This window comes from Procambarus clarkii, chromosome 62 (assembly GCF_040958095.1).
Source record: "Procambarus clarkii isolate CNS0578487 chromosome 62, FALCON_Pclarkii_2.0, whole genome shotgun sequence".
NCBI lineage: Eukaryota > Metazoa > Arthropoda > Malacostraca > Decapoda > Cambaridae > Procambarus > Procambarus clarkii.
Genome location: NC_091211.1, coordinates 32,784,524 through 32,810,310, shown reverse-complemented (window position 1 = coordinate 32,810,310; position 25,787 = coordinate 32,784,524). Strand labels below are relative to the sequence as shown.

At 38.6% G+C, this 25,787-nt stretch overlaps 1 pseudogene; it reads left to right on the top strand.

Annotated features, from left to right (window-relative positions):
- The first annotated feature begins 13,832 nt into the window (after positions 1–13,832).
- LOC123766663 (polyadenylate-binding protein 2 pseudogene) lies at positions 13,833–14,474 on the top strand (annotated as a pseudogene).
- Positions 14,475–25,787: the final 11,313 nt, after the last annotated feature.

Below are 25,787 nucleotides of genomic sequence, written 5' to 3'. Positions count from 1 at the left end.
ACAACCCTCTCCGCTTCTTACATCAAGCCCAATTCACTAACCAGCGTCTTCTACGATGGGCTTTATACCTACAAGATTTCAACCTGGAGATCCGCTATATCAAGGGTTCTGACAATATCATAGCCGACGCCCTCTCCAGAGTTTATGAAGTAGAAGCAACTCCACTTACTACTCCACCACATGACGACGTACTTCTTCCAGAACCGCAGGCTTCGGGGGAGAGTTGTGATGATAATCTCTTTCAAGAGAGATTGAGCCTGCTCTTCCCTTCAAAGTACGTAACAACAACAGATAATATAGAAGATATATCCAACAAGTATCTCCAAAACGTTTTGCCCAGAGAGCAAAACGTATCCAGCACACCGGCACACCTGCTACCGCCTGCCACCGTAAACCGGCAAACTGCTTGTTCATTGCCTGCCTGTCGCTGATTGGCTGGTGTCCCGTCGCACCTGCCTTCCACCCTCTGCCACAAGTTGATGTCTGGGCTGCAGTGGCCCAGAATCGTCAGAATATTCCAGTGCTCCTTGCAGTTGACATCTCTCATTGGTAGATTAAGCCTTGGCTTTCGTGTACTAAGGGAGGTGGCAGCTCGAAGCCAATATTCCGGCATCATTATTATATATTTTGCTATTACTCACTTGTCTTAACGTAACTTTTCATTTGCCAGTGATTATTCCGATAATTTTGTTTGTTGACCTGCCTTGTATATTTTATGCTTATCTTTATTCATGTCTTGCTTTTCTAACGTAATTAAAATTTCATTGTTAAATTTACTTGTGTTTTGTGTGTATTCCCATTACCTTAACACAGACGAAAGTTCCAGCTTTACTTTTTTTTTTCTTTAATGTGACGAGGCCCTGCCCATAGCTTTGAAACAGCCAAACACCAACTCTTTACCGTCACAATAAATATTATATATATATATATATATATATATATATATATATATATATATATATATATATATGTCGTACCTAATAGCCAGAACTCACTTCTCAGCCTACTATGCAAGGCCTGATTTGCCTAATAAGCCTAGTTTTCATGAATTAATGTTTTTTCGACAACCTAACCTACCTAACCTAACCTAACCTAACGTTTTCGGCTACCTAACCTAACCTAACCTATAGAGATAGGTTAGGTTAGGTTAGGTAGGGTTGGTTAGGTTCGGTCATATATCTACGTTAATTTTAACTCCAATAAAAAAAAATTGACCTCATACATAATGAAATGGGTAGCTTTATCATTTCATAAGAAAAAAATTAGAGAAAATATATTAATTCAGTAAAACTTGGCTTATTAGGCAAATCGGGCCTCGCATAGTAGGCTGAGAAGTGAGTTCTGGCTACTAGGTACGACATATATATATATATATATGTCGTACCTAGTAGCCAGAACACACTTTTCAGCCTACTTTGCAAGGCCCGATTTGCCTAATAAGCCAAGTTTTACTGAATTAATATATTTTCTCTATTTTTTTCTGATGAAATGATAAAGCTACCCATTTCATAATGTATGAAGTCAATTTTTTTTTATTGGAGTTAAAATTAACGTAGATATATGACCGAACCTAACCAACCCTACCTAACCTAACCTAACCTATCTTTATAGGTTAGGTTAGGTTAGGTAGCCGAAAAAGTTAGGTTAGGTTAGGTTAGGTTGCCGAAAAACAATTAATTCATGAAAACTTGGCTAATTAGGCAAATTGGGCCTTGCATAGTAGGTTGAGAAGTGCGTTCTGACTACTAGGTACGACATATATATATATATATATATATATATATATATATATATATATATATATATATATATATATATATATATATATATATATATAATGTCGTGCCTAGTAGCCAGAACGCTCTTCTCAGTCTACTATGCAAGGCCCGATTTGCCTAATAAGCCAAGTTTTCCTGAATTAATATATTTTCTCTAATTTTTTTCTTATGAAATGATAAATCTACCCATTTCATTATGTATTAGGTCAATTTTTTGACAGTTAGGTTAGGTTAGGTTAGGTAGGTTAGGTAGTCGAAAAACAATTAATTCATGAAAACTTGGCTTATTAGGCAAATCGGGCCTTGCATAGTAGGCTGAGAAGTGAGTTCTGGCTACTAGGTACGACATATATAATATATATATATATATATATATATATATATATATATATATATGTCGTACCTAGTAGCCAGAACTCACTTCTCAGCCTACTATTCAAGGCCCGATTTGCCTAATAAGCCAAGTTTTCCTGAATTAATATATTTACTATAATTTTTTTCTTATGAAATGATAAAGCAACCCTTTTCTCTATGTATGAGGTCAATTTTTTTTATTGGAGTTAAAATTAACGTAGATATATGACCGAACCTAACCAACCCTCCCTTACCTAACCTAACCTATATTTATAGGTAAGGTTAGGTTAGGTAGCCAAAAAAAGCTAGGTTAGGTTAGGTTAGGTAGGTTAGGTAGACGAAAAAACATTAATTCATGAAAACTTGGCTTATTAGGCAAATCGGGCCTTGAATAGTAGGCTGAGAAGTGCGTTCTGGCTATTAGGTACGACATATATATATATATATATATATATATATATATATATATATATATATATATATATATATATATATATATATATATATATATATATATATATATATATATATATATATATATATATATATATATATATATATATATATATATATATATATATATATTTATATGTCGTACCTAATAGCCAGAACGTACTTCTCAGCCTACTATGCAGGGCCCGATTTGCCTAATAAGCCAAGTTTTCTTGAATTAATATATTTTCTCTATTTTTTTTCTTATGAAATGATAAAGCTACCCATTTCATTATGTATGAGGTCATTTTTTTTTTATTGGAGTTAAAATTAACGTAGATATATGATCGAACCTAACCAACCCTACCTAACCTAACCTAACCTATCTTTATTGGTTAGGTTAGGTTAGGTAGCGGAAAAAGTTAGGTTAGGTTAGGTTAGGTAGGTTAGGTAGTCGAAAAACAATTGATTCATGAAAACTTGGCTTATTAGGGAAATCGGGCCTTGCATAGTAGGCATAGAAGTGCGTTCTGGCTACTAGGTACGACATATATATATATATATATATATATATATATATATATATATATATATATATATATATATATATATATATATATATATATAAATATATATATATATATATATATATATATATATATATATATATATATATATATATATATATATATATATGTCGTACCTAATAGCCAGAACTCACTTCTTGGCCTACTATGCAAGGCCCAATTTGCCTAATAAGCCAAGTTTTCATGAATTAATATTTTTTCGACTACCTAACCTACCTAACCTAACCTAACCTAACTTTTTCGGCTACCTAACCTTACCTAACCTATAAAGATAGGTTAGGTTAGGTTAGGTAGGGTTGGTTAGGTTTGGTCATATATCTACGTTAATTTTAACTCTAATAAAAAAAAATTGACCTCATACATAATGAAATGGGTAGCTTTATCATTTCATAAGAAAAAAATTAGAGAAAATATATTAATTCAGGAAAACTTGGCTTATTAGGCAAATCGGGCCTTGCATAGTAGGCTGAGAATTGCGTTCTGGCTACTAGGTACGACATATATATATATATATATATATATATATATATATATATGTCGTACCTAGTAGCCAGAACGCACTTCTCAGCCTACTATGCAAGGCCCGATTTGCCTAATAAGCCAAGTTTTCACGAATTAATTGTTTTTCGGCTACCTAACCTACCTAACCTAACCTAACCAAACTTTTTCGGCTACCTAACCTAACCTAACCTATAAAGATAGGTTAGGTTAGGTTAGGTAGGGTTAATTAGGTTCGGTCATATATCTACGTTAATTTTAACTCCAATAAATAAAAATTGACCTCATACGTAATGAAATGGGTAGCTTTATCATTTCATAAGAATTTTTTTTTAGAAAATATATTAATTCAGGAAAACTTGGCTTATTAGGCAAATCGGGCCTTGCATAGTAGGCTGAGAAGTGCGTTATGGCTACTAGGTACGACATATATATATATATATATATATATATATATATATATATATGTCGTACCTAGTAGCCATAACGCACTTCTCAGCCTACTATGCAAGGCCCGATTTGCCTAATAAGCCAAGTTTTCCTGAATTAATATATTTTCTAAAAAAAAATTCTTATGAAATGATAAAGCTATATATATATATATATATATATATATATATATATATATATATATATATATAATGTCGTACCTAGTAGCCAGAACGCACTTCTCGGCCTACTATGCATTATATATTTTCATAATATATTTTCTAAAAAAAAATTCTTATGAAATGATAAAGCTATATATATATATATATATATATATATATATATATATATATATATATATATAATGTCGTACCTAGTAGCCAGAACGCACTTCTCGGCCTACTATGCAAGACCCGATTTGCCTAATAACCCAAAATTTTCATGGATTAAGGTTTTTTCGACTACCTAACCTACCTAACCTAACCTAACCTAACTTTTTCTGTTACCTAACCTAACCTAAACGATAGAGATAGGTTAGGTTAGGTTAGGTAGGGTTGGTTAGGTTCGGTCATATATCTACATTAATTTTAACTCCAATAAAAAAAATTGACCTCATACATAATGAAATGGGTAGCTTTATCATTTCATAAGAAAAAAATTAGAAAAAATATATTAATTCAGGAAAACTTGGCTTATTAGGCAAATCGGGCCTTGCAAAGTAGGCTGAGAAGTGCGTTCTGGCTATTAGGTACGACATATATATATATATATATATATATATATATATATATATATATATATATATATATATATATATATATATATATATATATATATATATATATATATATATATATATTGGTGTATACTGGCAGCAGGTTTTCTTTTAAACATGTCTCATTGAATATGACCGCATATTCAGTATTTACTCTCTTCTGATTTAGGGCTTCTATCCCTTTAAGTATTTTTCTAGCATAAAGGCTTAGCTGAAAGAGGATTTCACCAAAATTTTCGTTATTTCAAGGTGAAGAAAAAAGTGAATTACTATGTATTTCACTTATTTATACAATTTGCACAACGTTTCGAACCTCCATGGTTCATTCTCAAGTGAAAAGATATTACAGAACTCGTTGATTTATACCCGTACGGTGTCAGGTGAAAAGACAAGTACAATAAAAGTAAATATATATATATATATATATATATATATATATATATATATATATATATATATATATATATATATATATATATATATATATATATATATATATATATATATATATATATATATATATATATATTAGTATATTTTGGTAGCAGTTTTTCCTGTAGACATATATTATTAAATATTACCGAAAAAGTAAGATTAATAATTCTAACACGAATTTTCTCAATCTTTCGTACATTTCTTTTCACTGTTGGAGGTAATTCAAAAATCAATTCTCCAAAATTCATTTTTATTTCTAGTCTGACGCGACACGAGCGCGTTTCGTAAAACTTATTACATTTTCAAAGACTTTAGTTTACAAATACACAACTGAATAGAACTTACGCATCTCCGATTTTGTTTATATCTACATTTGAGTGAGGTGGATGGGGTGAGGTGGCATTAATAGGGTATTAATTTCATCAACACAAGACAGAACAAGAGGTGGCATTAACAATATCTTTCAGGACCCTTTCCTCTGTTTTATGAGCTGTGGAAAAGAAGTTCCTGTAAAATAGTCTAATAGGGGGTATAGGTGTTGTGTTAGTTGTCTCTTCAGAGGTTGCATGGCGTTTCACTTTCCTTCTTATGATGTCTTCGACGAAACCATTGGAGAAGCCGTTGTTGACTAGGACCTGTCTTACCCTACAGAGTTCTTCGTCGACTTGCTTCCATTCTGAGCTGTGGCTTAGAGCACGGTCGACATATGCGTTAACAACACTCCTCTTGTACCTGTCTGGGCAGTCGCTGTTGGCATTTAAGCACATTCCTATGTTCGTTTCCTTAGTGTAGACTGCAGTGTGGAAACCTCTTTTCCATGACTGTTACATCTAGAAAGGGCAGCTTCCCATCTTTTTCCATCTCGTAAGTGAAACGCAGCACGGAACTCTGCTCAAATGCCTCCTTCAGCTCCTGCAGATGTCTGACATCAGGTACCTGTGTTAAAATGTCGTCAACATACCTGCAGTATATGGCCGGTTTCAAGTTCATGTCGACTAAGACTTTTTGCTTATATATATATATATATATATATATATATATATATATATATATATATATATATATATATATATATATATATATATATATATATATATATATATATATATATATATATATATATATATATATATATATATATATATATATATATATATATATATATATATATATATATATATATATATATAATATATATCCAGTCACGGAAAGGAATGGAGGCTTCCACACTGTAGTCTTCACTAAGGAAACAAACATAGGAATGTGCCTCAATGCCAATAGTGACTGCCCAGACAGGTACAAGAGGAGTGTTGTTAACGCTTATGTCGACCGTGTTCTCAGCCACAGCTCAGGATGGAAGCAAGTCGATGAAGAACTCTGTAGGGTAAGGCAGGTCCTAGTCAATAATGGCTTTTCTAACGGTTTTGTTACAGACGTCATAAAAAGAAAGGTGAAATGCCATATAATATCTGAAGAGTCAACTAACACAACACTTGTTCCCCTTATCAGACTGTTTTACAGAAGCTTCTTTTTGATGGCTCATAAAATAGAGGAAAGGGTCCTGAAAGACATCATTGATAGGAACGTTATCCCTACAGACAAAAATCAGAAAATACAATTGACAATTTTACTACCAAAACAAAAAAACGGCCAAACTACTCATGAAAAACTCCCCAGACACCAAACAGAACGCCTTGAAGGAACCCAACGTCGTCTATGCCTTCACATGCCCGGTTGGGGACTGTAAGCCCCAAAGAACTCAGCATATAGGCAATTAACAATGTACAAACAACAGGGTTCCATCAAGGAACATATAATCTCTTCTCACAATCAGACCATCACCAGAGAAATCTTAACAAGCAACACAGAAATCATCGATATATACAGCGATAGCAGGAGACTCGACATCAGCGAGGCACTACACATCAAAAAGTCAACACCAGCAGTCAACTGCCAATTAATGCACAACTATATTCTACCCACTTCAAGACCCTGAACCAACATAGAAGCAGCAAGAGGAATAATGTGCTAATAGGCCTTTTGCAGTTACTTCCATTCTTATGTTTTTTCATACCCAATATAACTTTCTATATAAACAAAAATGGAAATGTTCGTTTGTTCAAAATCCATAATCTCCGAAAGTTCTTCACCGATTGCTTTGAAATTTTCACACAATGTTCCATTTGCATCCGGGCAGGGTTTTGTATACATACTATATTGATGTCACGTCTGAAAGGAACAACAATACATTTTTTTAACGTGTTTTTCATGTAATTTTCATGTGAGAGAAATCTTCGAAACCTCTTTACCGATTGCTTTGAAATTTTGACACGACGTTGAATTCGAATATGTGCGTGTTTTTATATACCTACTATATACATGCCTCACCTGTGACAGGAAAAAAACATGTTTTTTTGAAAAACAGTGCCATCTGTAGGACGTAAGAGCAACACATTTCCCAAAGTTCTTCACCGATTGCTTTGAAATTCTGACACAACGTTCCATTCGAATATGAGCGTGTTTTTATATACCTACTATATAGATGCCACACCTGTGACAGGTAAAAACATGTTTTTTTTTTAAACCGTACCATCTGTTACACGTAATAGCAACACACATGCCATACTAAATTTGTTAAGAATTCCATTTCAATATTTCCGATTGCATTGATCAATTTAATTTTCATAGGTTTTGATTTATTTTAAATATTATTGGATTATTTTGTGTGACATTGTGTTGGAATTGAACTGTGTTGTATACCATACCGTTCATTTTGTGAGTATAAGTATAGATGCCACACCTGTGACAGGGGAATGGAGATTGATGGGGGAGGACAAGGGGATAGGGAAGTGGGGGATGGTGGGGAGGATGAGGGGATGGGGAGGTGGAGAATGGTAGGGAAGACGAGGGGACGGGAGAGTGGGAGATGCTGGAAAGGACGAGAGGACGGTAGAGTGGGGAATGGTTGCGAGAACAAGGGGACGGGGAAGTGAGGAATGGTTGGGAGGACGAGGGGACGGGGAAGTGAGGAATGGTTGGGAGGACGAGGGGACGGGAAAGTGAGGAATGGTTGGGAGGACGAGGGGACTGGGGAGAAGGGAATGGTGGGAAGGACTGGGAGACAAGGGGAGGGATGCTGTTGCACAGCAATGCACATGTGTTGCTGAGCCACAGCAACGCCTGGCCGGGTACAGCTTGACTGACCAGACAACACACTAGAAGTTGATGGGACGACGACGTTTCGGTCCGTCCTAGACAATTCTCGAGTCGATTGTGACGAGGAAAGATTGATTGATAAAGATTAAGCCACCCAAGAGGTGGCACGGGCATGAATAGCCCGTAAGTGGTACAATTTTTTTTTTTTCTCAGTATTCTGAGGTTGCATTTAACCATCAAGCTGTTATCGCGGGGGAGGATACTGCTTCACAGCCTTTATGAGGGTGTCCAGCTGCCGGACACCTTTGTTGACCAGGAGAGTGGCTGTGTTGATGGCTTCAGGGTGGCCACTGCATGTTTCAGGAACTCTTAAAGCTCTTCTAAGGTCATTGGTTGCTTCACATTCCAGAAGATAGTGAAGTAATGGCTTTTCTGTGACAGTTTGGCAGAAGATGCACTCTCTCTGTCGGGGTTCACCAATCTCCCAGTTGCATCTGTAACCTAGACGTAGTCTATATAACCTCACTGCTATTTCCCTGTGGATTCCTTTTGGGATATTTAACCTTTCTAATTTGGTTGCCTGAAGATACCATGTTGCAGATGGCGAACCTTCAGCTATTCTCTGGTGTAGGTAGGCTTTGTTGAGATGTGAGAGTTTTTTGGTGATGATGTTTTTTATGTTCTCTAGGCTGGGTTGAATTGTTTTATGTATCACTGGATGACGAGTTGCCAATTTAGCAATTTCGTCAGCTTTTTCATTTAATGGGATTCCAATATGGGATGGGATCCAGTTTAAAGTTATGTTGAGTCCTTTGCCTTTAGCGACTGCTCCAAGATACAAAATGGTGGTAATTATTTCCACATTATCTTTCCACTGTTTTTGTCCTAGTATTTGAAGTGCAGCTTTGAGTCTGTGTGTATGATTGCATTTTGAGTGTTTTGTGCAATCACATATGCGAATGCCTGTTGTATGGCAAACAGCTCAGTTTGGGTTGATGATACTAGTCCTCCCAGTCTCCAATATGCCTGTACGCTGGTCGTGCAAAGAGCAGCGCCAGCACTCTCATATTCTGTGTCCACCGATCCGTCTGTGAAGATGTGGGTGGCTCCTGCTATGCTATACATTTGCTCTTCTATTATGCGCCTTAGGATTGTCGGATCATAGACAGCCTTTTTCATTGGGAGACTTTCTATTACTATTTTGAAAGTAGGCTCTTCCCACGGCGCGGAAGGAGTGTAATTTGGGTGTGGATGATCACCCTCTCTATCAAGAATCATGTTTTTTTAAATGTAGTCTGTTTAGGACTTTTCCTGCTCTTGCAACCCAAGAGTTTCCATTGTTTTGGCCTAGTCCAACCACCAAGGCCTGCCGTACTGGGATTGGATCAGAAGAAATAATAATCTTACTGATAATTGTAGCTGTCCTTTGTGATATTCTTTCTTGTAGAGAGGGCAAACCCGTCTCCAGTCTAAGAGTTTCAAGCCTGGTCCACATGGGGGCTCCCAGTGCAACTCTCATAGCATTGTTTTGGGCAACTTCAAGCATTTTCCACTGTTGGTGTGATAGATTTGTGAGTGCAGGTTCGGCATAATCGATCACTGATCTGACTGCCTGAACATAGTATGTGCGAAGGACTTGCAGATTGGCTCCTCCAGAAAGGGAGGTTAGCGACCTGAGGATTGCCGTCCGGGCCGCAGTTCGCTCTCTCAAGTAAGTGACCTCAGCATTAAAATTCATGTATGTGTCCAGGATGATTCCTAGATACTGATAGGTGTCGACCCATTCAATTGGTTGACCCTGTACTGTGAGTTGGATGTTGGGCTTCGCTATTTTTATGGGCATGGCCTTTGACTTTGAGGGGTTGAGTTAGATCCCAATCTGTTTTGCCTCTTTACTGATGCAGTCTAAGCATTTGGGTATAAGGCGCGCCGCATCCCTTCCTTTTATGATGATGACAAAGTCGTCCGCGTAGTTTAGCAGCCTGCAGTGATGTGGGAGTTTCAACCTCATTATTCTTTCCATTAAACAGTTGAAGAGAAGAGGGCTGAGAATACCTCCTTGCGGTGTACCATTTTCATGTCTTTTGTACTCAGAGACTGTGCCATGAAGTTTTACTCTTGCTTCTCTGTTTATGAGACAGTTTTTGGTCCAGGAGAGCAGGTTGCCTCTGACCTCTTTGTCAATGAGGCAGCAGAGAATAGCTGGGGCGCTAGACAGTTCAAAGGCTTTTTCGAGGTCCAGGAATATCAGCATTCCTGGTCTGTCATTCAAGTGGGCTAACAGAGTTGTAATACATTCCACTGTGCCAACCCCTCTTCTATAGGCATACATATCATGGTGCAGTTTAGACATTTTCCACTCCAGTCTGTTGAGTGCCATTCTGTCAGCCGTCATGGCTGCACAGCTTTGGAGAGAGATGGGCCTGGGATTAGCTGGATCTTTGGGTTTTGGGATCGGCACTATGTCTGCTCTATTCCAAGCAGAAGGTCTAGTTTGAGAAGTCCAAGTTAAATTAATTAACCTTAGGTATGCAGCGTCTCCCTCTGGGCCGAGGTTTCTAATCATTTTATAGGTTATTTTGTCGGCTCCAGGGGATGTATCCTTGGAGTTTTTCTTAGCCCGATTGAGCTCATCCAATGTGAAGGGGGCATTAGTGTCAGAGACTTCTTCACATGCTGTAAGGATTCTGTGCCACCTTTCTTCCTCTAGTCCGGTCTGTACTGCTAATACATCTGGTGGAAGTTGATTGCTGGCTGCTCTCTCTGCAAACCTGGTTGCCAGTACTTCGGCTTCCTGTTGAGGATCCTTGGGGTGTGGAGCTTTAGGTGTTTTATTCCCTTTGGCTCGGTGAATTTGCTGCCACATCTCTCCGAGAGAGGTGTGTTCATTCAGGTGTGAACACCATTCCAGCCACTTTTGTTCTTTTATTTGTCTGGTCTCTCGATGTACATGTTCCTTGACCTCACAAAGTAAGATCCTGTTGCGGTCACTTGGCTGCTTTTTGTACAGCTTTCTTGTTCTATTGTGTCTATGGTTGAGTTCTTTGACACGTTCGCAATAGTACCAATGATCTTTATGGTGTCCGGTGAACTGTTTTTTCAGTGGGATTGAGTGGTTGGCTGCACTTTGAATCGCTTTGACAAATTCTTGTTCTGCCTGATTAATGTCTTCGGAAAGATCATAGTTTCTTTGCCACTCTGAAATGAGTTTTTGAAATCGGTCCCAGTTTGCTAAAGCAAAGTTCCAGGCTTCAGATGGAGGCGAAGATGGGGTGGGTAGGTCTAACTGAAGATCAATTTGGACCCCATAGTGGTCGCTTGTGAGTGTGGGCTCAACTGACCATGTTGCTGCATCTCTTAGGGAGGCTGAAACGAAGGTTAGGTCTAATCTGCCTCCTTGGATGTGGGTAGGTTCATTCTTGTTTAGGGTTTGTATTTCTGGAAGCTGGTCCAGTAGATGTGTAATGTGTATGCCGGCTTCATTTGTTCTGTTCGAGTCCAGTGCCAATCGATGATGGGCATTAAAATCTCCACAAATGATTGTGTTTGTTGTTGTCGCGTGTCCAAATAACACAGAGAGATCCATTTCGGCTTGTGGAGACCTGTACACATTGAACACTTCAAGTTTGTCGTGTCTTAGCTCAATGGTGGCTCCTATTACCTCTGTCCCTGCTCCACAATTGGGTGTGCTGGTTATGGATTTGGAGATCAGGTCACATTTTACATAGATTGCACATCCCCTGGATTGCCCATTGATCCATGGAAGGAAGAAGCCTCGATAGCCTGAGATTTTAGGTTCTAATCCGGCTCGAAGCAAGCTCTCCTGTAGTATCAGGATGTCTATGTCCTTGGTTGCTGCTATGCATTGCAAGTGTTGCAATTTAGTGCGCAGTCCTTGCGCATTCCATTGCAGGATCTTTAGACCTCTAAGTTCTTGGAATTTGCTGGTAATTCCGTGGTATCCATGGAGTCTGATGAACACGCCATGGAAGTTGCAATTGGTGTATAGGTTCTTAGTGGACCTGAAATTGACTCATCAATGTCGTTTTCCGACGAGCTGGACTCTATCTGTTTTTTATGGGGGTGTCTCCTGCCCTGCTGTCTTGACGGTGTGGATATTACATCTTCGAATTTTTTGAGCTTGTGCTCAATTGTCTTCGAGTCTCTGTGGTTTGCTTGATTCCATGTGAAGTCAGCAGACTTTCGATCAACTCAGTGACCAAAGTTTTGAGCATTGGCCAGAGAGCGTCCAGTTCAGTGGGAGCACTATTTAATGTTGTGCAGGTTTGGGGCCTAGTAGCTTTTAGACCCTTCTCGGTGGTAACTTTGACACTGGAATTGCTACTCCTATTGGCCCCAGTGTGCTTGCTGGATGAAATGGGAGGCCGACTGCTTTGAACATGATTCTTGTGTCCTCCATCTTTCTTTTTGTCCTGTACTATCTTCTCACCCTTCACCATGGCCGATGGTGAAGGGCCGTGTGCCCCCTCTTCTTGAATGGATAATCTTGAATGAATGGGTAATATAATCTTCTTGAATTATAGGAGCTGCCTCGTATGGGCCAATAGGCCTTCTGCAGTTACCTTTGTTCTTATGTTCTTATGGTAGACCCCACGCGGTTTTAGTGGGCATGGAAGCTGGTATTCGTTTTGGTGGGGGTTTCGGCTCTGGACATGTTTCAATGGACATGTATATGAGTGGGATTGGGTGGTTATAAATAGCAGCTGCCTCGTATGGGCCAATAGCAGCTGCCTCGTATGGGCCAATAGCAGCTGCCTCGTATGGGCGCAATAGCAGCTGCCTCGTATGGGCTAATAGCAGCTGCCTCGTATGGACCAGACAGTACACGAAACAATCGGTATAAATTGGTTATGTTTAGATTTAGGAAAGACCTGGGTTAATAGTGGTCCGGTAACAGGGTTGTTGTTTTGTGGAACCAATTTCCGCGTAACATAATATAAATAGGTTCTCTTGATGATTTCAAGCGTAGGTTGGAAATATATATGAATGGGATTGGGTGAATATAAACAGGAGCTGCCTCGTATGGGTCAATAGGCCTTCTGCAATTTCCTTGATTCTTATTTTTTAAAAGACGTCCGCAGGTTTTACACTCGTTGACAAATACACAAGAAGTGGCCGTTAAAACCACGTCAGGTGTATGAGAATATAAGGCCTTCTGACTCTGCATGGGACCATTCTTAACACACCTCAGCCAGAGGCAACACCTTGGGTCTGCCACAACCTAGACGTACCACCGGCCGGACTGCTCATTACAGCCTCATATTATCACGACGCGATCCCAAATTTTATTTATTCTCCAACCTCTCATCAACTGTGCATTGGTCACTATTCCTTGTTATATCCCAGTCAACTCTATTTACTGTGACAATGGAAGATGAAGAACTGACTTATGATGTTGATTGTAGCGACGACGATGACGAGAGCTCTGAATGTAGCAGAGACGAGGACACGTCAATTGAAACAAAGCTGGTGGAAATTAAAGCTTATGTCAGTAAAATGGAAGAAGTTCTGAAGGCAATTCGTCAAAGTCAAACAAAGGTGAAAAAACAAGTGACTTTGGATAAACCTCCAGGCGCTGCAGGAGCAACATTACCATTCAATATGTCTACTAAAGAAAAGATAGAAGTGGATGGTCGTTCCATATATGTGGGTAATGTTGACTATGGGGCGACAGGAGAAGAACTTGGTCAACACTTTCAGGGATGTGGTTTCGTGAACAAAGTTACTATACTTACAAATAAATATAATGGCCACCCAAAGGGCTTCGCATATATGGAGTTTGCAGAAAAAGACTCAGTTGAGGTGGCCATGGCACTGGATGACTCACTCTTCAGAGGCCGGCAACTTAAGGTAAGGCCTAAGCGCTCAAACCGGCCAGGTATTACCACCAGCAATCGACCTCCACGTGTCATAAGGGCTTTTGACCGTGGGCCACGAAACTTTTATTCTGGATATCGACCAATGAGACCACCATACAGAAGCCGGAAGGTCTTCTACAGCCCTTATTAATGGACATAATAGAAGAAATGCAGACGGTTGGAGATTCTGCTTTACTAAACGATATTGACTCTTTATATGTGCATAAATCAAATGATATAAATTTTTATTAGAAAATAGAAAAGCTATGTAAATAATCAATAAAGATTTATTAAAAAGGTTTTGTTTTACATACCATTAATAGCGTTTTAATGAATAGGTGTAAACTTTATACATTATCCATAAGTTGATCCAATATATACATTTTAAATCGAAACCACTTCTTCATATTTAGCACTTGTTGTTTTAGATTCAGTTACTGTGAACATAATGTCCATGTAGCATGGGCTATAGTGAGCCAGTAATTGTATTCGGTTATTCACGATAACCTTGTTACTGTGATATGTGGGTCAAGAATTTTTTTTTAAATTAAAAGAATCCGGTTAGTGAGGCCGTAACACCGATGAACACAATTATAGAACCAATGAACTGCAAAGATCACATTAGTGGACACAAGGAACAATTGGATAACACTATTGAATTACATAGACAACACAACACGAGGATATCAAGGATAGCAGCAATGTACTTACCCATCAGTGTCTACAGGGAAGTGAGGTCTAGCTCTATGCCCACTGGCCTTATTGTACCTGTATCGTTACAACCAAGTTATTGTGACTGGCAAATTCTTTGCCAAATCGGGGCCTAAAGATCTGGATTTGAAAAACTTTGCTTGACATTGAGCTAATAATTCCCTGTTTTCTATTACTGAAGTAATATCAACTGTTTTTGTGCATGCATTAGCGTTTATATCGTTTAATTTATATCTAAGTGTATGTGTAAAGCACTTTAGAATATTGTTACTTTGAATATTGAAGCTAATCTTCACCTTTGTTCATTTTCCAGTCAGTCAGGTGCTGTCACAGTGAGAGATTGTGTTAGCTGGAGCTCTGGAGTAACATTATTATTGCAATAATGGAAGGATTAGTTAATGATTTGGTGAGTTTGGTTGGAGCTCTGAGAGCAGAGATGGATTCCCTGCGGGAGGAGGTACGACGGCTGAGACTTCGAGAGGAAACGAAGGAGGAGACCAGTGTTGACGAGACCTCATCGTGGAGAGTAGTGAAAGACAGGGGTCTTAAGAAGACCTTGACAAGGCCGCCTACAGACGCCCTAAGGACGGCAAATTCATTTGCCGTGTTGGAGGACGAGTGCTGTAGTGCGCCTGCAGCGAGGAAATCAACGAGAAACGGCGGAGCGCAGGCCCCTCAGGCTGCTCAGAAAGTTAGGGCGGTACCGAAGCGAATTTTGGTTGTGGGAGATGCCCAGGTGAGGTATTTAGACAGAACGTTTTGTGCCAGAGATAGGGGAAACAGATTAAGGGTTTGCTATCCGGGACCTGGAATTGGTGATATTGTTGAAAACATGAATGATATTATGACAGGAAATGGGAACAAACCCATTTCAGGAGGTATTAGACACATTTTTGTATTAGTGCAGGAGGTAATGATGTTGGGCGAGTTAGGAGTGAGGAACTAATACAGAGATTTAGGACAGCCATTGAATTAGTTAGGAGCAAGGGAGGAATCCCGATCATATGTGGCATTCTTCCAAGAAAGGGAGTAGGAAATGAAGGGATGTCGAGGGCACTTGGTGTCAATTGCCGGCTGGAAATGTATTGCAAATCAAATGCAATATCTTTCATAGACAACTGGGAACACTTCTATTGAAGAAATGAAATGTATGCTCGTGATGGGGTGCATCTATCCAGGGCTGGGGTTGTTGCTGTTGCGAACTCGTTGGAACCAGTGGTTAGAGGTGTTTGTTTGGGTTTAAACTGTTAGTAGATAGTGGTATGGGAATTGATTTGGAGGAAGGAGGTAATACAATTCGTGGGAGAAAAGAATTGGCAAAATGATCAGGGAAAGAAAAGGGCCTCAAAATAACAATTCACTTAGGGTATATTATACTAACAGTAGAAGTCTAAGAAATAAAATTAACGAATTAAATGCTCTTGTCTGCACAGAAAAATATAGATATTATTGCACTTACCGAAACGAGGATGAATGTAGAAAATAGAGAACTATTAGCTGAATATCAAATAAATGGATTTAAACTATTTCACACAGATGGATATATTAGACGAGGAGGGGGAGTAGCCATATATGTTAGGGACAATTTGAAATGTAGTCTCAAAGAGGGAATCAAAACTGAGCCACACACAGAAACTATTTGGATAGAATTAAACGAAAAAGCAAATAATATTATAATAGGAGTTATATATAGTTACTTTGGTTACCACCAAATTTAGACAGAATGGAAGCAAAGCATCTATGGGATGAAATTTCTAGAGCATCTAGATCTAACATTATTTATGTCATGGGTGACTTTAATTTTAGTGGAATAAACTGGGTGAACAAAACAGGGAATAGTGAAGCAGAAGATTTTGTAGAGTTAATTGACGATTGCTTTCTTACGCAACACATTAAGGAACCAACGCGGGAAAATAATATTTTAGATTTAGTGTTAACTAACAGGGAAACACAAATTAATGACATCGAAATAGGGAGTGAGCTAGGGAACAGTGATCACAAAGTAATCAGATTTAGCATAGAATGGAATAGACCTGTAGGAGAAAATTCTGTTAAAGTGCCAGATTTTCGAAAAGCTGATTTTAATAACCTAAGAAATTTTTTGGGTCAAATAGATTGGAAACTCTTGGGTATGGGGTGTGGGCTGGTCTTGGAGCGAGACATGAACCCAGCGATAGGTGACGTAAAAGGGGATTTCGATGTGGATTTAATATATAACTTATTTAAGAATATTCTAAACAAAGCACAGGAACGTAGTATACCATACAAATTGAATAGATCGAATACTAATGACCCAAAGTGGATAACAAATAATTTAAAGAACCTTATAGGTAAAAGGAGAGCTTGGTACAAAAGGATTAGGAATGGGGAAGTCAGTTTAGAACAGGAATTTATACAACTGGTTAGAAATGTTAACAAAGAGATTAGGAAAGCAAAAAGAAAGTATGAAGTTCGCATAGCAGGGCAAGCAAAGTCAAATCCTAAAGGGTTTTTCAGTTATATCGAACTAAGACTAGGGAAAGGATAGGTCCATTAAAATCTGAGACATGTCAAATAACGGATAATGACAAGGAGATGAGTAGTATTTTTAACAAATATTTTATATCTGTATTTGCTAAAGAAGAACTTAACAAAATGCCTTCAGCCGAACAAGTCTATGTGGGTGGGGATGAGGACAGGTTGACTAGTTTAGCAGTTACCAGGGAGGATGTAATTAAACAATTAGAAAAACTAAAACCAAACAAATCCCCAGGGCCGGATGAAGTGTTTGCCAGGGTGCTTAAAGAATACAAAGAGGAGCTTTCCGAGCCACTGTCTACCATATTTAATAAATCAATAGAGTCAGGCAGAGTGCCAGAGTCATGGAAGGTAGCTAATGTGGTACCAATTTTTAAGAAAGGAGATAGATCACTTGCGTCAAACTATTGGCCAATTAGCCTAACGTCTATTGTAGGAAAGTTATTTGAATCAATAATTGCAAATACAATTAGTCTCCATCATGAAAAACATAAATTAATAAATGAGTCGCAACATGGTTTTATAAATGGCCGTTCATGTTTAACAAATTTGCTAACTTTTTATTCCAGCACAGTTGAGGCAGTTGATAGTGGTAAGGATTGGATTGAAGTTGGATTAGGGCATGGCTATTCCAAAGGACACAGAGAGTTAGTATAAATGGGGTTAAAACAGAGTGGGATAATGTTGTTAGTGGAGTACCTCAGGGCTCTGTTCTGGGACCTCTGTTGTTTATAATATATATATAAATGATTTAGATTCAGGTTTGAGTAGCAATATCTGCAAATTTGCAGATGATACAAAAATCGGTAGGGAAATTATCATGGAAGAAGACTCACTATCATTTCAAGAAGATCTAAATTGGCTTTTGAAATGGTCAAAAGATTCGCAGATGAAGTTTAATGCTGATAAATGTAAAGTTCTGAGGCTAGGTAATGATGATAGAGTTACAAGATACATAAGAACAAAGGTAACTGCAGAAGGCCTATTGGCCCATACGAGGCAGCTCCTATTCTATAACCACCCAATCCCACTCATATACTTGTCCAACCCGTGCTTGAAACAATCGAGGGACCCCACCTCCACAATGTTACGCGGCAATTGGTTCCACAAATCAACAACCCTGTTACTGAACCAGTATTTACCCAAGTCTTTCCTAAATCTAAACTTATCCAATTTATACCCATTGTTTCGTGTTCTGTCCTGTGTTGATACTTTTAATACCCTATTAATATCCCCCCGGTTATGTCCATTCATCCACTTGTAAACCTCTATCATGTCACCCCTAACTCTTCGCCTTTCCAGTGAATGCAACTTAAGCTTTGTTAATCTTTCTTCATATGAAAGATTTCTAATTTGGGGAATTAACTTAGTCATCCTACGCTGGACACGTTCAAGTGAATTTATATCCATTCTATAATATGGCGACCAAAACTGAACTGCATAATCTAAATGGGGCCTAACTAGAGCAAGATATAGCTTGAGAACCACACCAGGTGTCTTGTTACTAACGCTGCGATTAATAAATCCAAGTGTCCGATTTGCCTTATTACGAACATTTATGCATTGATCCTTTTGTTTTAAATTCTTACTAATCATAACTCCCAGATCCCTTTCGCAATCCGACTTCGCAATCACAACACCATCTAGCTCGTATCTTGTAACTCTATCATCATTACCTAACCTCAGAACTTTACATTTATCAGCATTAAACTGCATCTGCCAATCCTTTGACCATTTCAAAACCCTATCTAGATCAACTTGAAGTGATAGTGAGTCCTCCTCCGAATTAATTTCCCTACCGATTTTCGTATCATCGGCAAATTTGCAAATGTTGCTACTCAAACCTGAATCTAAATCATTTATATATATTATAAACAACAGAGGTCCCAGGACAGAGCCTTGAGGCACTCCACTTACAACATTTTCCCACTCTGACTTGATTCCATTTATACTAACTCTCTGTTTCCTTTGGTATAGCCATGCCCTAATCCAGCTTAATATAGCACCCCCAATACCATGAGACTCTATCTTTTTAATCAGTCTTTCATGTGGCACTGTATCAAAAGCTTTGCTAAAGTCAAGGTATACAACATCGAGCTAGATACGAGCTAGATGGTGTTGAGATTGTGAAGTCGGATTGCGAAAGGGATCTGGGAGTTATGATTAGTAAGAATTTAAAACAAAAGGATCAATGCATGAATGTTCGTAATAAGGCGAATAGGACACTTGGATTTATTAATCGAAGCGTTAGTAACAAGACACCTGGTGTGGTTCTTAAGCTATATCTTGCTCTGGTTAGGCCCCATTTAGATTATGCAGTTCAGTTTTGGTCGCCATATTATAGAAAGGATATAAATTCACTTGAACGTGTCCAACGTAGGATGACTAAGTTAATTCCCCAAATTAGAAATGTTTCATATGAAGAAAGATTAACGAAGCTTAAGTTGCATTCACTGGAAAGGCGAAGAGTTAGGGGTGACATGATAGAGGTTTACAAGTGGATGAATGGACATAACAGGGGGGATATTAATAGGGTATTAAAAATATCAACACAAGACAGAACACGAAACAATGGGTATAAATTGGATAAGTTTGGATTTAGGAAAGACTTGGTTAAATACTGGTTCAGTAACAGGGTTGTTGATTTGTGGAACCAATTACCGCGTAACGTGCTGGAGGTGGGGTCCCTCGATTGTTTCAAGCGGAGGTTGGACAAGTATATGAGTGGGATTGGGTGGTTATAAATAGGAGCTGCCTCGTATGGGCCAATAGGCCTTCTGCAGTGGCCTTTGTTCTTATGTTCCTATGTAATACCCTATTAATATCCCCTTTGTTATGTCCATTCACCCACTTGTAAACCTCTATAATGTCACCCCTAACTCTTCGCCTTTCCAGTGAATGCAACTTAAGCTTTGTTAATCTTTCTTCATATGAAAGATTTCTAATTTGGGGAATTAACATAGTCATCATACGCTGGACACGTTCAAGTGAATTTATATCCATTCTATAATATGGCGACCAAAACTGAACTGCATAATCTAAATGGGGCCTAACTAGAGCAAGATATAGCTTGAGAACCACACCAGGTGTCTTGTTACTAACCCTGCGATTAATAAATCCAAGTGTCCTTTGACCATTTCAAAACCCTATCTAGATCAACTTGAAGTGATAGTGAGTCCTCCTCCGAATTAATTTCCCTACCGATTTTCGTATCATCGGCAAATTTGCAAATGTTGCTACTCAAACCTGAATCTAAATCATTTATATATATTATAAACAACAGAGGTCCCACGAGAGAGCCTTGAGGCACTCCACTTACAACATTTTCCCACTCTGACTTGTTTCCATTTATTTTAACTCTCTGTTTCCTTTGGTATAGCCATGCCCTAATCCAGCTTAATATAGCACCCCCAATACCATGAGACTCTATCTTTTTAATCAGTCTTTCATGTGGCACTGTATCAAAAGCTTTGCTAAAGTCAAGGTATACAACATCGCAATCCTTACCACTATCAACTGCCTCAACAATGCTAGAATAAAAAGATAACAAATTTGTTAAACATGAACGGCCATTTATAAAACCATGTTGCGACTCAATTATTAATTTATGTTTTTCAAGATGAAGACGAATTTTATTTGCTATTATAGATTCGAGTAACTTTCCCACAATAGACGTTAGGCTAATTGGTCGATAGTTAGACGCAAGTGATCTATCTCCTTTCTTAAAAACTGGTATCACATTAGCAACTTTCCAAAACTCTGGCACTCTGCCTGACTCTATTGATTTATTAAATATGGTTGACAGTGGGTCACAAAGCTCCTCTTTGCATTCTTTAAGCACCCTGGCAAACACTTCATCCGGCCCTGGGGATTTGTTCGGTTTGAGTTTTACTATTTGTTTAAGAACATCCTCCCTGGTAACTGCTAAACTCGTCAACCTGTCCTCGTCCCCACCCACATAGACTTGTTCGGCTGAAGGCATATTGTTAAGTTCCTCTTTAGTAAATACAGATACAAAATATTTATTAAAAATACTACTCATCTCTTCATCACTATCTATTATTTGACCTGTCTCAGTTTTTAATGGACCTATCCTTTCCCTTGTCTTAGTACGATATAACTGAAAAAACCCTTTAGGATTTGTCTTTGCTTGCCCTGCTATGCGAACTTCATAGTTTCTTTTTGCTTTCCTTATCTCTTTTTTAACATTTCTAACCAGTTGTACGAATTCCTGTTCTAAAGTGACCTCCCCATTTTTAATCCTTTTGTACCAAGCTCTCTTTTTACCTATAAGGTTCTTCAAATTCTTTGTTATCCACTTTGGGTCATTAGTATACGATCTATTCAATTTGTATGGTATACTACGTTCCTGTGCTTTGTTTAGAATATTCTTAAATAAGTTATATATTGAATCCACATCGAAATCCCCATTTAAGTCACCTATCGCTGGGTTCATGTCTCGCTCCAAGACCGGCCCACACCCCATACCCAAGCCTTTCCAATCAATTTGACCCAAAAAATTTCTTAGGCTATTAAAATCAGCTTTTCGAAAATCTGGCACTTTAACAGAATTTTCTCCTACTGGTCTATTCCATTCTATGCTAAATCTGATTTCTTTGTGATCACTGCTCCCTAGCTCACTCCCTATTTCGATGTCATTAATTTGCGTTTCCCTGTTAGTTAACACTAAATCTAAAATATTATTTTCCCGTGTTGGTTCCTTAATGTGTTGCGTAAGAAAGCAATCGTCAATTAATTCTAGAAAATCTTCTGCTTCACTATTCCCTGTTTTGTTCAACCAGTTTATTCCGCTAAAATTAGAGTCACCCATGACATAAATACTGTTAGATCTAGATGCTCTAGATATTTCATCCCATAGATGCTTTGCTTCCATTCTGTCTAAATTTGGTGGCCTATATATTACTCCTATTATAATATTATTAGCTTTTTCGTTTAATTCAATCCAAATAGTTTCTGTGTGTGGCTCTGTTTTGATTCCCTCTTTGAGACTACATTTCAAATTGTCCCTAACATATATGGCTACTCCACCTCCTCGTCTAATATATCTATCTGTGTGAAATAGTTTAAATCCATATATTTGATATTCGGCTAATAGTTCTCTATTTTCTACATTCATCCACGTTTCGGTAAGTGCAATAATATCTATTTTTTCTGTGCAGACAAGAGCATTTAATTCGTTAATTTTATTTCTTAGACTTCTACTGTTAGTGTAATATACCCTAAGTGAATTGTTATTTTGCGGACCTTCTCTTTCCCTGATCGTTTTGCCAATTCCTTTCTCCCACAAACACATACTTTTATTACCTCCTTCCTCCAAATCAATTCCCATACCTCTATCTACTAACAGTTTAAACCCAAACAAACACCTCTAACCACTTCTTCTAACGAGTTCGCAACAGCAACAACCCCAGCTCTCGATAGATGCACCCCATCACGAGCATACATTTCATTTCTTCCATAGAAGTGTTCCCAGTTGTCTATGAAAGATATTGCATTTGATTTGCAATATCTTTCCAGCCGGCAATTGACACCAAGTGCCCTCGATATCCATTCATTTCCCACTCCCTTTCTTGGAAGAATGCCACATATGATCGGGATTCCTCCCTTGCTCCTAACTAACTCTATGGCTGTTTTATACCTCTGAATCAGTTCCTCACTCCTAACTCGACCAACATCATTTCCTCCCACGCTAATGCAAATAATGGGATTGTTCCCATTACCAGCCATAATATCATTCATGTTGTTTATAATATCACCAATGCCAGCTCCGGGATAGCAAACCCTTAACCTGTTCCCCCTATCTCTAGCACAAAACGTTCTATCCAAATACCTTATCTGGGAATCTCCCACAACTAATGTTTGCTTAGGTACTTCCTTTACTTTCTGAGGGGCCTGCGCTTCCTTTCTCTTCCTTGCTTTCCCTTTTGCGCGATCCACAGTCTCTCCACAGCACTCGTCCTCCAAAACGTCAAATGAATTAGAAGTTGCTATGGCGTTTGAAGGCGGCTTTATCAAAGTCTTCTTAAGGAGGTGCCTTATATAGGAGGTGCCTCGTATGGGCCAAAAGGCCTTCTGCAGTTACCTTTGAACATAAGAACAAAGGCAACTGCAGAAGGAGTTGGAAGGAATAAATAGGAGCTGCCTCGTATGGACCTATTGGCCCATACGAGGCAGCTCCTATTTATAACCACCCAATCCCACTCATATACTTGTCCAACCCGCGCTTGAAACAATCGAGGGACCCAACCTCCACCACATTACGCGGTAATTGGTTCCACAAATCAACAACCCTGTTACTGAACAGGGTTGGAGGTCTGACCGACCTCCAACCCTGTTTGGAGGTCGGTCAGGTGAAGTCACAGTGAGAGGTTGTGTTAACCGGAGCTCCTGAGTGTTGTTATATTATCATAGCAATATGGAAGTTGTAGTTAAGGACCTGGTGACTCTAGTGGGAGCCCTGAGGACAGAGTTGGACTCTCTGCGGGAGGAGGTGCGTCAGCTTAAAAAACAACGAGAAGTAACGAAGGAGGAGACCAGCAGTAAAGGGACCTCGTCTTGGAGAGTTGCGAAAGACAGGGGCCTTAAGAAGACTTTGATAAAGCCGCCTTCAAACGCCATAGCAACTTCAAATTCATTTGACGTTTTGGAGGACGAGTGCTGTGGAGAGACTGTGGATCGCGCAAAAGGGAAAGCAACGAAGAGAAAGGAAGCGCAGGCCCCTCAGAAAGTAAAGGAAGTACCTAAGCAAACATTAGTTGTGGGAGATTCCCAGATAAGGTATTTGGATAGAACGTTTTGTGCTAGAGATAGGGGGAACAGGTTAAGGGTTTGCTATCCCGGAGCTGGCATTGGTGATATTATAAACAACATGAATGATATTATGGCTGGTAATGGGAACAATCCCATTATTTGCATTAGCGTGGGAGGAAATGATGTTGGTCGAGTCAGGAGTGAGGAACTGATTCAGAGGTATAAAACAGCCATAGAGTTAGTTAGGAGCAAGGGAGGAATCCCGATCATATGTGGCATTCTTCCAAGAAAGGGAGTGGGAAATGAATGGATATCGAGGGCACTTGGTGTCAATTGCCGGCTGGAAAGATATTGCAAATCAAATGCAATATCTTTCATAGACAACTGGGAACACTTCTATGGAAGAAATGAAATGTATGCTCGTGATGGGGTGCATCTATCGAGAGCTGGGGTTGTTGCTGTTGCGAACTCGCTAGAAGAAGTGGTTAGAGGGGTTTGTTTGGGTTTAAACTGTTAGTAGATAGAGGTATGGGAATTGATTTGGAGGAAGGAGGTAATAAAAGTATGTGTTTGTGGGAGAAAGGAATTGGCAAAACGATCAGGGAAAGAGAAGGTCCGCAAAATAACAATTCACTTAGGGTATATTACACTAACAGTAGAAGTCTAAGAAATAAAATTAACGAATTAAATGCTCTTGTCTGCACAGAAAAAATAGATATTATTGCACTTACCGAAACGTGGATGAATGTAGAAAATAGAGAACTATTAGCTGAATATCAAATATATGGATTTAAACTATTTCACACAGATAGATATATTAGACGAGGAGGTGGAGTAGCCATATATGTTAGGGACAATTTGAAATGTAGTCTCAAAGAGGGAATCAAAACAGAGCCACACACAGAAACTATTTGGATTGAATTAAACGAAAAAGCTAATAATATTATAATAGGAGTAATATATAGGCCACCAAATTTAGACAGAATGGAAGCAAAGCATCTATGGGATGAAATATCTAGAGCATCTAGATCTAACAGTATTTATGTCATGGGTGACTTTAATTTTAGCGGAATAAACTGGTTGAACAAAACAGGGAATAGTGAAGCAGAAGATTTTCTAGAAATAATTGACGATTGCTTTCTTACGCAACACATTAAGGAACCAACACGGGAAAATAATATTTTAGATTTAGTGTTAACTAACAGGGAAACGCAAATTAATGACATCGAAATAGGGAGTGAGCTAGGGAGCAGTGATCACAAAGAAATCAGATTTAGCATAGAATGGAATAGACCAGTAGGAGAAAATTCTGTTAAAGTGCCAGATTTTCGAAAAGCTGATTTTAATAGCCTAAGAAATTTTTTGGGTCAAATTGATTGGAAAGGCTTGGGTTTGGGCCGGTCTTGGAGCGAGACATGAACCCAGCGTTAGGTGACTTAAATGGGGATTTCGATGTGGATTCAAT